Source organism: Plecotus auritus (assembly GCF_963455305.1).
Source record: "Plecotus auritus genome assembly, chromosome: X".
In the NCBI taxonomy this organism is placed as follows: Eukaryota; Metazoa; Chordata; class Mammalia; order Chiroptera; family Vespertilionidae; genus Plecotus; species Plecotus auritus.
The window spans coordinates 84822475-84834884 of record NC_137784.1 but is presented as its reverse complement, the minus strand read 5'-3'; the positions used below and the strand labels follow the sequence as shown (position 1 = coordinate 84834884).

Genomic DNA, 12410 nt, shown 5'->3' with positions numbered 1-12410 from the left:
AGAGAAAGACAAATATCACATGATATCACTTATATGTGGAATTTAATGAACACAATAAATTGATGAACAAAATAGGTCCAGAGACATGGAGGCATGGAACAGACTGACATATCTCAGAGGGAAGGGGGGTATGGAAAGATATTAACCAAAGAACTCGTATACATATATGCATAACCAATGGACACAGACAATAGTTTGGTGAAGGCCTAGGTTGTGGCAGGAGCTAGAAGGAGGAAGGTAAAAAGGGGGGGAGTTGGGGGATACCTGTAATACTGTCAATAATAAAATTAAATTTTAAAAATTCTCCTCTTTTCATTCAATTTTTTTTTCTATTGAAACCTCCCCCTCATTTAAGGGCTTACTGCCTTATGAGCCCAAAAAATGAGGTTTGTGGAGAGTATTTTGAAAATTGGGGGTTTGTTTAGTAGAATTTTTTCTCCAAAAGCAAATATTTGCAAATGGAATGATGCCTCAGCCCCTTTTCACATACATTGTCTCAATTGATGCTCAAAGCAATCCAGAACATAAGGTGACAAGTAATATTCCCCTTTTGCTGATGAAAAAAACGAAGGCCTGGAGATTAACTGATTAACTGTATGATCTTGAGATTATCTTTCTCAAGATCATACAGTTAGAAAATGAGAGCAAGAAATGGGACCTAAACCTTATGATTCTTCATTAAACAGGAGAATTTTGAGAGGCAAAGGCAACATCAATCCAAGTTTACTAAAAAAGGCTTGTGCAATCAAATCACATGCTTATTGCCCTTTTAAATTCTAAGAAGTGGCCCTGACCAGTTTGGCTCAGTGGGTAGTGTGTCGGCCTGCGGACTCAAGGGTCCCAGGTTCGATTCCAGTCAAGGGCATGTACCTTGGTTGCGGGCACATCCCCAGTGGGGGGTGTGCAGGTGACTGATGTTTCTCTTTCATCAATGTCTCTAACTCTCTCTCCCTCTTCCTTCCTCTCTGTAAAAACATCAATAAAATATATTAAAATAAATAAATAAATAAATTCTAAGAAGTCAAAGAAAATTATGGCAAATTAAGTGTTGCAAATTTTTCAACTCATATATTAGTTTTAAGTTAAATTCATTTCAAGTAGAGCTATATTTATTTTCTCATTCTGAAAACTCAGTATACACTTTGTAGCACATTGGCATTCTGTGTAGACTGTATGCACATTTGAAGGAATATGGGGGCTCATTGAAACATTTGTAATGATTACAGAGGTGTTTGGTTGTTCTATTTTATTTTTATGGCTATTAGTCATGTTTACATTTTTATTTGATTTTTGTTTCTTTTAATCCCCAATTATAATGTTATCACAAAAGTCATATTTGTTCTGGTTTCTGATGTGCTTTTATGAACATGTTATAGAGCAAAAGAAGACCTAAAAATTCTTCATCATCTGCTATAGCTCTATCTAGCAGACATCGCTGCTTCATCCTATTTTTAACAATTATTGGCATTCCCAGGGGTATGGGAAACTATAACATGTTTAAAGACAAAATTCTCCAATTTTTGCTCAGCAGAATGAGCATCAAATTAGTACACTGTGCCTGTATACCCTTTTCTGCACCTAACTTAATATGCTAGCATTGGGGAACTCATTGCACACCAGAATTTGTCTACAAAGGCCTAGGAAACTATCCATTGCCCACAGGCCAATTAAGGAGGCTACTTTGATTGTGGAACAAAAATAAATTTATCATTTTAAGTTCTAGGTAGTGCCATTCTTGAAGTGCCTTTTATGACTTAATTTATTAATTCCATTAATTGAATTTCTATTAATAGTTACCATTCCAATGAAAAGATTGGGAAAATTGAGATAAATTTTTCTGTTATCAATGAAAATAACATTTTATGCCCAGAATACCTCTTACTGTCCCTCATCAACTGGGCTTGTTTTTCTATATTCTGAACATTATTCAACCCAGAGCGACAATGTAGCTTGGTGGAAGAAACAGAGGCTTTGGTATCACCAAAATTAGCTTCACTAATTGCTTACTGTGTAACCCCAGGCAAGTTCTTTATCCTCTCTATATTTCAGTTTCATTCTTTTTAAAATGAGACTAATAACCACCTTTTGGGGGCTGTTAGAGGATTAAAGGAGATGGATTAAAATATATAGAACTTAGTAAGTGCTTAGCTAAAAAAAAGGTGACGGAGAAACCAAGATGGTAGCATAGGTGAACACCTAAACTGCTGCCTCGCACAACAATTTCAAAAGTACAGCTAAAAGACAGAACAGACATCATCCAGAACCACAGGAAAGCTGGCTGAGTGGAAATTCTACAACTAGAAGGAAAAAGAGGGCCACATGGAGACTCAGAGGGGCTGCAAAAGGCTGAGGTACAGAGACACGCACGCAGAGAAGACGGGCAGCTGAGTGCCTGGCTGGCTTTCTTTAGTGGGAGGGAAACGGAAGCTCCCGACTGCACTGAACCCCAGTTCTGACGGTACTGAACCCCAGTTCCGACGGTACTGAACCCCAGTTCCAGGCAAGACCTAAGGGACCCAGGCTCATACGGGGGGAGTCTGGACTGTCGAGAAAAGAGTGGAGCGCACAGAAACTCAGGGGAGCCGCAAAAGACAGAGGTTTGGAGACGCACGCTCGAGTGTGCGCAGAGAGGACTGACTGCTGAGTGTGCCACTGGCTTTCTCTAGCGGGGGGAAGACAGAAGCTCCCAACTGCGCTGAACTCCAGTTCCAGGCAAGAATCTAGGAATCCAGATTCATTGGATGAGAAACTGGACTGTCTGGCAGCAGGTGAAACTCGAGGGCGGCTTTCTCTCAGAGGTGCTTGCAGCGATTACCACGGGACACTGAGACCCATGGGCCTCATAGGGCAGGGCTGACAGGAAGCCAAGGTTGTCTGCTCAGCCCTGAGACTCTGCCCCATCCAAGCTGAGCACAGAGGCTTTTGCAATTTTGCAAGTCTTATCTCATAAGGCTGTCTCCAGCACAGAAGTTCTCCCAGTGTAGACACAGCTGACCCTCACAGCCAATTGGCCTGGAGGTCAATTCCTCCCAGTGATACCAACAACAATCAAGACTTAACTACAACAAGGCTGTACACACAGTCCACAAAGTGGTGCATCAAGAGTGTCCACCTCAGGTAACTGGGGAGGCTGAGCCACTGGACCATATAGGACACCTAGCACACAAAGCTACTCTACCAACTCAGGGAAGCAGCAAAAATGCAGAGACAAAGAAACAGATCACAAACGAAAGAAATGGAGGAAAGCAAACGACTGGATATAGAGTACAAAACCACAGTTATAAGGTTTTTCAAGAATTTCTTAGAAAATGCCAATAAATTTAGCGAGACCCTCGAGGATATGAAAAAGGACCAACTAGAAATTAAACATACACTGACTGAAATAAAAAATATTATACAGAGACCTAACAGCAGACTAGAGGAATGCAAGAATCAATCAAAGATTTGAAATACAAAGAAGCATAAAACACTCAACTGGGAAAGCAAAAAGAAAAAAGAATCCAAACATTTGAAGATAGTGTAAGGAGCCTCTGGGACAACTTCAAGCGTACCAACATCCGAATTATAAGGGTGCCAGAGAAGAAAGAGAGCAAGTTACTGAAAACCTATTTGAAGAAATAATGACTGAAAACTTCCCCCACCTGGTGAAAGAAATAGACTTACAAGTCCAGGAAGCGCACAGAACCCCAAACAAAAGGAATCCAAAGAGGACCACACCAAGACACATCATAATTAAAATGCCAAGAGCAAAAGACAAAGAGAGAATATTAAAAGCAGCAAGAGAAAACAGTTAATTACCTACAAGGGAGCACCCATACGATTGTCAGCTGATTTCTCAACAGAAACTATGCAGGCCAGATGGGAGTGGCAAGAAATATTCAAAGTGATGAATAGCAAGAACCTACAACCAAGATTACTCTACCCAGCAAAGCTATCAATCAGAATTGAAGGTCAGATAAAGAGCTTCACAGATAAGAAAAAGCTAAAGGAGTTCATCACCACCAAACCAGTATTATATGAAATGCTGAAAGGTACTCTTTAAGAAGAGGAAGAAGAAGAAAAAGGTAAAGATAAAAATTATTAACTACAAATACATATCAACAAGTGAATCTAAAAATCAAGTGAATTAAAAATCTGATGAACAGAATAAACTGGTGAATATAATAGAATCAGGGGCATAGAAAGGGAGTGGACTGACAATTCTCATGGGGAAAGGGGTGTGGGGGATGCGGGAAGAGACTGGACAAAAATCGTACACCTATGGATGAGGACAGTGGTGGGGAGGTAAGGGCAGAGGGTGGGGTGGGAACCGGGTGGAGGGGACCTATGGGGGGAAAAAGAGGAACAATTGTAATAATCTGAACAATAAAGATTTATTAAATTAAAAAAATAAAAATAAAAAAGGTCACTATTATGTTTTAGAGAGACATGTGAATAAACAGATAGAAGGGAGGGATGTAGAGTGCTGTCCAGCAAGAATTAACTTTATCATTCTGGAAGGTGTCTTTCTAAAAATTTCAACATGTTGACAGTAGCCAGTGGAATAGGTGTGTGTGTGTGTGTGTGTGTGTGTGTGTGTGTTTGCAAACAAGACATGAAGATGCATGTCTTCATGCCTGGGCTGGCTGCTTCAAACACTGATTATAGCTTAAGAACCAGACTTGTATGAATGCATATAAGTATAAGCAATTGACATAAACAGTAGGGAATGAGGCATGTGCTGGTTGGGGGGAGTGGCCAGGGAGAGGTCAAGGGGGGAAAAGGTGACCTATGTAATACTTTAAACAATAAAGAATTTAAATTAAAAAAAAAACAGAAAATAAATGTGTTTTCACTTGGATGTTGAGAGCAAGTTTTTATATAGCTTCTTAGCTATGGTAGACACTGAGAATTTAGGGGGTTCACTCTTTGATAAACACTGATTGCTTTTTTATTGATAGAGGAAAAGTCAAATTGCAGATGATGCTAACAGCTTCAAGCTGAACCGGTCTTCCTGGGTCATGAAACGGGTCTGTATATCTGTATGATATGAGTCTTTATCTGACATACTCTAGACATATTCTTCACCTACTAGTGTCCTTTCTTCCTTATTCTGCAGACAATTATAGCTCATTAGTGCTGTTACTAGGGGAGTGGATTGTAGGGTTCCATTAATGGTTGTCTCCATTTGTTCCAACAGATGGAGCACAGAGTTGATTGGGAGGCCCTGACTCCAACTCTGCCACTGACCAACTGTGTGACATTTCCAAGCCCTATGACTAAACCACTTTTCAGTTTGGTGCCCACAAGTATATTGTGATACTCTAAAGCAGTGGTTGGAAAACTGCGGCTCGCGAGCCACATGCGGCTCTTTGGCCCCTTGAGTGTGGCTCTTCCACAAAATACCATGGCCTGGGCTAGTCTATTTTGAAGAAGTGGCATTAAAAGAAGTTTAAGTTTAAAAATTTGGCTCTCAAAAGAAATTTCAATCATTGTACTGTTGATATTTGGCTTTCTTGACTAATGAGTTTGCTGACCACTGCTCTAAAGGAAGTCAAAAGGAAAAGTGTTTTGAAGTTTCTTAAGTACTCTGCCCTTATGGGTGTTATCATTAATTTCTTTCTTACAATATATTTCATGGCTAGGAGAGAGACCACAACAAATTAGGCCAGAATTTGTTAAGTTATTGTATCCCCTCCACCCTGGCCCCATAGCTCAGATTGGAATTCTAGTTGGAAAGTAGGAACGAATTATAGAATTTAAGTCACCTAGTTCCTAGGCTGGAGGTCAGGGATCTCTGCTCCCCTTTCCCCAAAGACCACAAGGGAGTTGTCAGGATAACAACAAAGTCTTTTAATCTCATTTTCCCCTAGCTCAGGATGGGGAAACTTTTTCCTACCAAGTGCCACTTGGATATTTATAACATCATTCACGGGCCATACAAAATTATCAACTTAAAAATTAGGCTGCTATATTTGGTCAAACATTAATTAACTCACCCCTAATACCTTGGAAGGACCAAACCAAATGATTTTGTGGGCCTTATATGGCCTGTGGGCAAGACATTGCCCACCATTGCCTAGCTAATGAGACTTGGAAGTGTCCTTGTCAAAGATACCCAAATGTACATTTAATTCTGTATTTTCATTCATTATATAGTTATGCTTTACCCCCCACAATTATCTTTTGACTGTCTACTGCACAGCAGACACTGCAGCTCCAGAGATACCATGGCAAACAAGTCAACTGAACTCCCTGCCCTCTCAGAACTTCCAGTCTGGTGGGAGAAACGGGTACTGAACATTTTCCTAAATGGTCCCTATGCATCTTAGCCCCCATCTCTTCATCTTTCACATGAAACTCTTCTCCTAGGCTTCCTTATGTCAGTCAAGAAATCCATTCAGTTTCCCAATCAAGAAACCTAGAAGTCATCTTTCACACCTCCCTCTATTTTACCTATCAATTCCAATATAGCACTAAGTATTGTCATTTTTAGCCTCTGAGCTATCTCTCAAATCTATCTTCTACCTATCTCCACTTCCATGAATCTAAAGCAGGTCACCATTATTTCTCTTCTGGAGATAACAGCCTCTTCACTGGGTTCTCTGTGTCTGGTATTCCATTCTCTTCCTGTTGTGATATATAGAGAGAGAGTTAATACTACATGAACTTGGGTAAGTCTCTTTCCCTTTTTAGGCTTCAGCTTCTGCATCCTGAACTGGATGATTTCCTGTCATGTGCATCTCTCTTTTCTGTGGTTCTATGATCAGAATGTTCTTTATTGCACTCGTGCTCAGCTATCTAGACTTCCAAAGAAGATATTGCTATACCTGGGCCACTGGATTCTCAGTGTGTATATTCACGCTTTCATTTTTCCATTCATTCAGAAAACATTTACTGCGTACTCATTGTGTACTAAGCATTGTATGTAGTACAGGTGATTCAGTGGGGAGAAAGACATGGGTCTTATCCTCAAGAAGCTCAATCTGTTCAGGGGTATGGATACAAACAGGCAACCCAGCACATATTGTGGGTGGGAGTAATTATGGAAAACTCCCTGGAGTAGCCGGTATTTTTATTGGAGCCTGAATTATAAACAGGAGATATCCAGGAAAGCAGAGGCATGCATGTACAAAGGCCCTGGGTCAGGATGCCAGGAGAGATTAAAGTAAGACTAGAAGATGGCAGACCAATTGGGAGGCTATTGAAAGCCCCTAGAGTAGAGGTGAGGAAGACCATGAACTAAAGCCATAGGGACAGAGAGAAATGGACAGGTTTTAGTTACATTTTGGAGGTGGAATTGATAGTTCCTGCTGGTAGATTGGATGTGGAAGATGAGGAAAAGATGAGGTCATGGAGGACACTTGGGTTCCTGGCTTGATCAACTTTGTGGGTTTCTAGCTTAATCAACTTTATGGATGGACTGACATTTACTGAGTTTATTCCATTAACTCAAAAGGAAGGAGCTGGTTTGGGGAATGGGGGTGGGGAAGATTATGAGTTCAGCTTTGGTCATTTTGGGTTTGACTTGGAATATCCAGTAGGAGAGGTCTGATAAGCAATTGTCTGTAAGACCAGGCATGCTGAGAAGAGAAATCTGGTTTAGAGGTTCAGATTTGGGAGTCATTAACATGTAGATGAGGTCCTGTTAGGAGAATGAGCAGATGCTGAAGAGCCAAGTGCCTATAGAGCAAAAACACCAGGGCTAAAAGGGAAAATGCTCTCACAGATACTTCTCATTCCTAGGCACACATCTCTGTCCCAAAGATGGTTTCTCAATAATGTCTGTGCATCTTCTGCTTAAGAGGAGCATTAAGTACCCAATCTTAATTTCTCCATTTTATCATAAATGATATCTAAAGAGGAAATGGAACAGATACTTTATGCCATCTACCAGGTGTTTTAAATTCATTAACTCAAATCTTCACAATAACCCTACACCAGAGCTATTATTGCTCAGAGCTCTAGAAACTTGGAGTAGTTAAGTCACTTGCATAATGATACCAGAACTGGTGAGCAGGAATTCTTCCCAGGGTCATGTCTTACGGAATCAAAGAATGAAGCTGCTGCCCTGGCCAGTGTGGCTAAGTGGATAGAGCATTGGCCTGGACTGAAGGATCTCGGGTTCGATTCCGGTCAAGGGCACATACCTGGTTGTAGGCTCAATCCCCAGCAGGGGGCATGCAGGAGGCAGCCGATCAATGATTCTCTCTCATCATTGATGTTTCTAACTTTCTCACTCTCTCCATTCCTCTCTGAAATCAATAAAAACATATTTTTAAAAATGAAGCCACAGACCAGAGGAGTTCAAACAAGGCAGGAATTTATTGCAAGCAAACACATGCTTCCCACTCGGGACGGGAGGGGACCTACATGGATTGCTATAGAAGTATTCTGCTCTTCCCCTTATGCCTGCTAAAGGCCTGCTTTTTGTCTGTTTGTGCCACTCTCTGATTGGTTCCTGGCCTTTTTTGCAACATTTCATTTTGCTCTTGCAAGAAAAACATCCTTGTCTCAAAACACCCTGTTTTTCTGCAAAACATTTTGTGGTTTCAGCTAGCTCCATGATTCCTCTTTCTTCAACCCCTTACCCTGTCTACCTAATTCTGCTTTAACTCCTTACACTAAGGTCACATAGTTTTGAAATGGCAGTAAGCAGATTTGATTCCAGGTCTGTCTGACTCCAGAGCCTACCCCATGATACCACCTAACAGCACTGCACCACCTCCTTAATATAACTGGATCCATAGGAAAGCCTGTGCCCACCACTTGTCTCTGTTATGCTTTATAAATATCATTTGCATCCCCTAGTTTAATGCTTTACTCTCCATTAAAATGCAAATCCCCCTGAGAAGTAAAGCTCTAAGACTTAGAGTCTAAGTTGTTGTCAGTCATTTATGCCTCAGTGGGAATGAGTTTCAAATTCTTCCTTAGAAACAAATTTTAGTTTTATAAGAGGACACTGGAAAGTTGGGGGAGGGATAAAAAGGCAGGAAAGGCCCTCATAATGAAAAGTCAGCCCCCTATCAGTTTCACAGTCCTACCTAATTTGAGGCATGTATTTTTCAGATTCTTAGATGCTATTTCTGCATATGTGTAGTACTTTATATGCAGACTTATTTCTGGGCCTGTTACTCCAGTTATCTGGGGCTGGGACTAGGGCTATGGGTGTGTGTGGTCTGATCTAATACCTTAATTATATATATACTGACCTCAACCCACTGTAGTCATCAGAAGGCAGCCAGCCTGGCTGCAGTTGTGAACCTGCAGTTTCTGGCCTTGGGCACAAGTCCCAACTCATTCTCTGGAGAATTAGACCCTGATGTGTATATGAAAAATCCTGAGCAGATGGAGTCAGAAGAGCTTATTGGAAAGACTTGGGGGTGTCCCTTCTGCCCTCTTTGGGTCTATTTGCCAAAATAAATGACATGTATCAGTGTAGGGCATTGGTCCAAGCCCATTGATATTCTGCTAGCAGCCCAAACAGTGATTGTGTTTCAGATTGTTTCTGTGAAATGATCAGTGTTAGGAAGAGAGAAATGATGTGTGAGCATCTGGCTGCTGCAGCCTACTGATGGGGAAAGTCCCAGGGGCGGGCCTGGGATTAGGGAGCCAGACTCAAGGACCCCCTAGGACATCTGCCACTGGCAAACAGGGAAAGAGCCACAAACTGGCAGGGGCAATGTGGTTAGAGACCCACACTGTTCCTCAGTAGCTATGTGACCTAAACAAGTAATTTCTCTTGGCTTCTTTTTTTCAAAATGTATAAAATAGAGGCTGGATCGAATGGTCTCTAAGGGCCCTTCCTGCTTGAACATTCTGTGACTTCTGTGACACAGATTTGATTTATTTTTCTCTGTAGTGAGGCCCACCCACCTCATTATCTGTAGCCACTATGTTTTCACACTGACCTCTGCTGGCCAATATGAAAAGTGACACTGATTGCTTTTTGGAGGAAAATCCCCCCAATTTAGTACAGTATTAAGCTTCAGCAGTACACTGGGCACTAAAACAGAAACCCTATGCATTAGAGATATGATAAAAAGATCATATAGCTATAAGTACAAACTCTGCATATCTAGAAATGGTTGACAAAGCAACACAAAAAAGAAATGTCTCTTATTTTTTTCTTTGCCATCTTCAATTATTTGTGGTGCTCTGTACCACTGAATGAAAGGACCTCAGGAGGTGGGAAGGCTCCTTGTCTCATATCTTATGACTGTAGGCTCTAGAAGGGCCTGAAACCACTCTAAGAAGGCAGTTCCGAGCAGTGCCCCAGAGGCCTCAAGACATCCCACAAGCCCTGCTTCTGGCCCTTTGGTCAGTCTGAGAGGTTTCTAGCTGGGGACAGCCCAGAAGTACACCTTCCTTTGAGGAGTGCCATTTCAAATACCTTTTTGGAAAAAGAATTAGAATTCAAAGTACCCATGAGTTCTTTAAGAGACTCACTTTAAGTTCTCTGGCTGGAACTGAGGAGTCAGATTTGCAACTGTGGCAAATTCACCATGCACACCCAGCAAAGGGAAAGGAAATGGGCCATGGAACCCTGCCTTTTCTGGATGGAATCAGATTTCCTGTTAAGTCCAGCACTGGAATCGCCTCACTCCTAAGTCTCATTGCTTACTCTTGCTGATCATGCACTCAAAAAAGGCAAGAGACCAGAGCTGGAGTGTGCCAGCCCATGTGCCCATGCCAGGCACTGCTCAAGCTGTAGTGATGTGAGCAAGATGGGAATTGGGTGACACCACAATCTTCTCTCTTAGTAGCTGTTCAATGGTTTATCATGCACTCCACCTCCTTTCTTCGATGCAGGAAAGCTTTGAGCAGGGTCAAACATTCTGTGCCCCGACTGCAACCTCTCTGCTAGTAATAACATGGTTTTGAGAAGCTTGTCCTGCACCCCCCCCCCAATCCTCCCACCAAATAGTCCCCTCCTCCCCCAACAGCTGCTTCTTATCTGTTTCCCTTGTTCCAGCCTCAGGCAGGCTGCCCTGGCCTCATGCTGACACACACATGTTCTCCTGAATGCTCCTTGATGAGTTTCAGCCCTGAAACACAAAGCCTTCCTCCCATCCTTCCCTGACCCCAATCTTCTAAGGGTTCCCTACTTCCCACCACATCAATTTGTTAACTTTCCTGCCTTGCTTTCCAGGCCCACTCCAGCTGGGGCCCACTCAGCCTTTCCAGTGTGGCCTATGACTCCCTCTCAACACACCCTCCCCACCCGAGTCATGGACAGAATGTAAGCATTACCAACTGCATGTCCAACACTTTCCTTGTGTTCTTATACCATTTATGCTAGGTTCCAGACATGTACTGTTTGTTATGGTTTTGATGAGTACATTAGTCTTGAAAGCTTAGGCCTACATTTTAGACTTTGAATTCTCAACAGCATCCCCGCACTACTTTTTTAAAGTATTGTTCTTTTTCTTTTTAGTTTCATATATATATATATATATATATATATATATATATATATATATATATACTGAGTGGCCAGATTATTATGATCTCTGAACGCATAATAATCTGGCCACTCAGTATATATACTCAATATCTGGCCCAGTGCATGAATTCGTTCATGGGTGGGGTCCGGCCAGCCTGGCCAGGGGGAGGAGACATGGGCGGTTGGCCGGCCTGCCTGCTGATCGAACTCCTGGTCGAGGGGACAATTTGCATATTAGCCTTTTATTATATAGGATATACACTGAGTGGCCAGATTATTATGCATTCAGAGATCATAATAATCTGGCCACTCAGTGTATATTCACAAAAGTAATAAATAACAGAATCGTTGTAAATAAAATTTCAACAACTGAGAGTAAGAGCATAAAAAGTGAAAGCTCAACTCCCACCCCATCATTCCCAGAGATGAGCTCATTAAAAAGTCTGAACCCTAGTGTCATTTGTAGGCTGTGTGTATGTTGGATATTGGGGAACTGCATCTCCTTGGGAAGAGCATATTTTACTTTTTTACAAGAGTCCTAGATCTTCATGGACCTAATTGACATTGGAAATTGTACTCTAAAAGCCCTATACAGCTGGTGTTGACTTGCATCTCCAGTATATGACTCTAGCCACCACATAAACGGTCTGTCCTTTTTTCAGGCTTTTAAAAAGTAAAACTTGAAGGTGAATATTAAAGGGCATGTTTAATGGGTTTTTCTCAGAGCTTTTCACAGATATGTAGGAAATTGCAGGCAGTCAGTAAAGGCACAGAGAGGTGGTGATGGAAAACATTTATGAAAATAGGCTTTCTAACTGATATGGTGTTGTGTTCTCTGAAAGGTAATGAACATTACTAATGGTTTTCATTTTTCTGCCAAGAAAATTCAGTCCCTGCTGGTGTTTGTTCTAAATGATAGACTAGTCCACTGTGTGGCACCCACTGGAGTTAATTCTCTGTCTCAGTCAGCTTTAAAATGTCAGCC

The 12410-nt window shown here is 41.6% G+C and overlaps 1 protein-coding gene across 1 annotated transcript in view; it reads left to right on the top strand.

Annotated features, from left to right (window-relative positions):
- The window catches only part of COL4A6 (collagen type IV alpha 6 chain), a gene marked incomplete at its 5' end in the record, with an annotated part of 504285 nt that overhangs the window by 396244 nt on the left and 95631 nt on the right, over positions 1 to 12410 (top strand). The gene's annotated exons all lie outside the window — the stretch shown is intronic.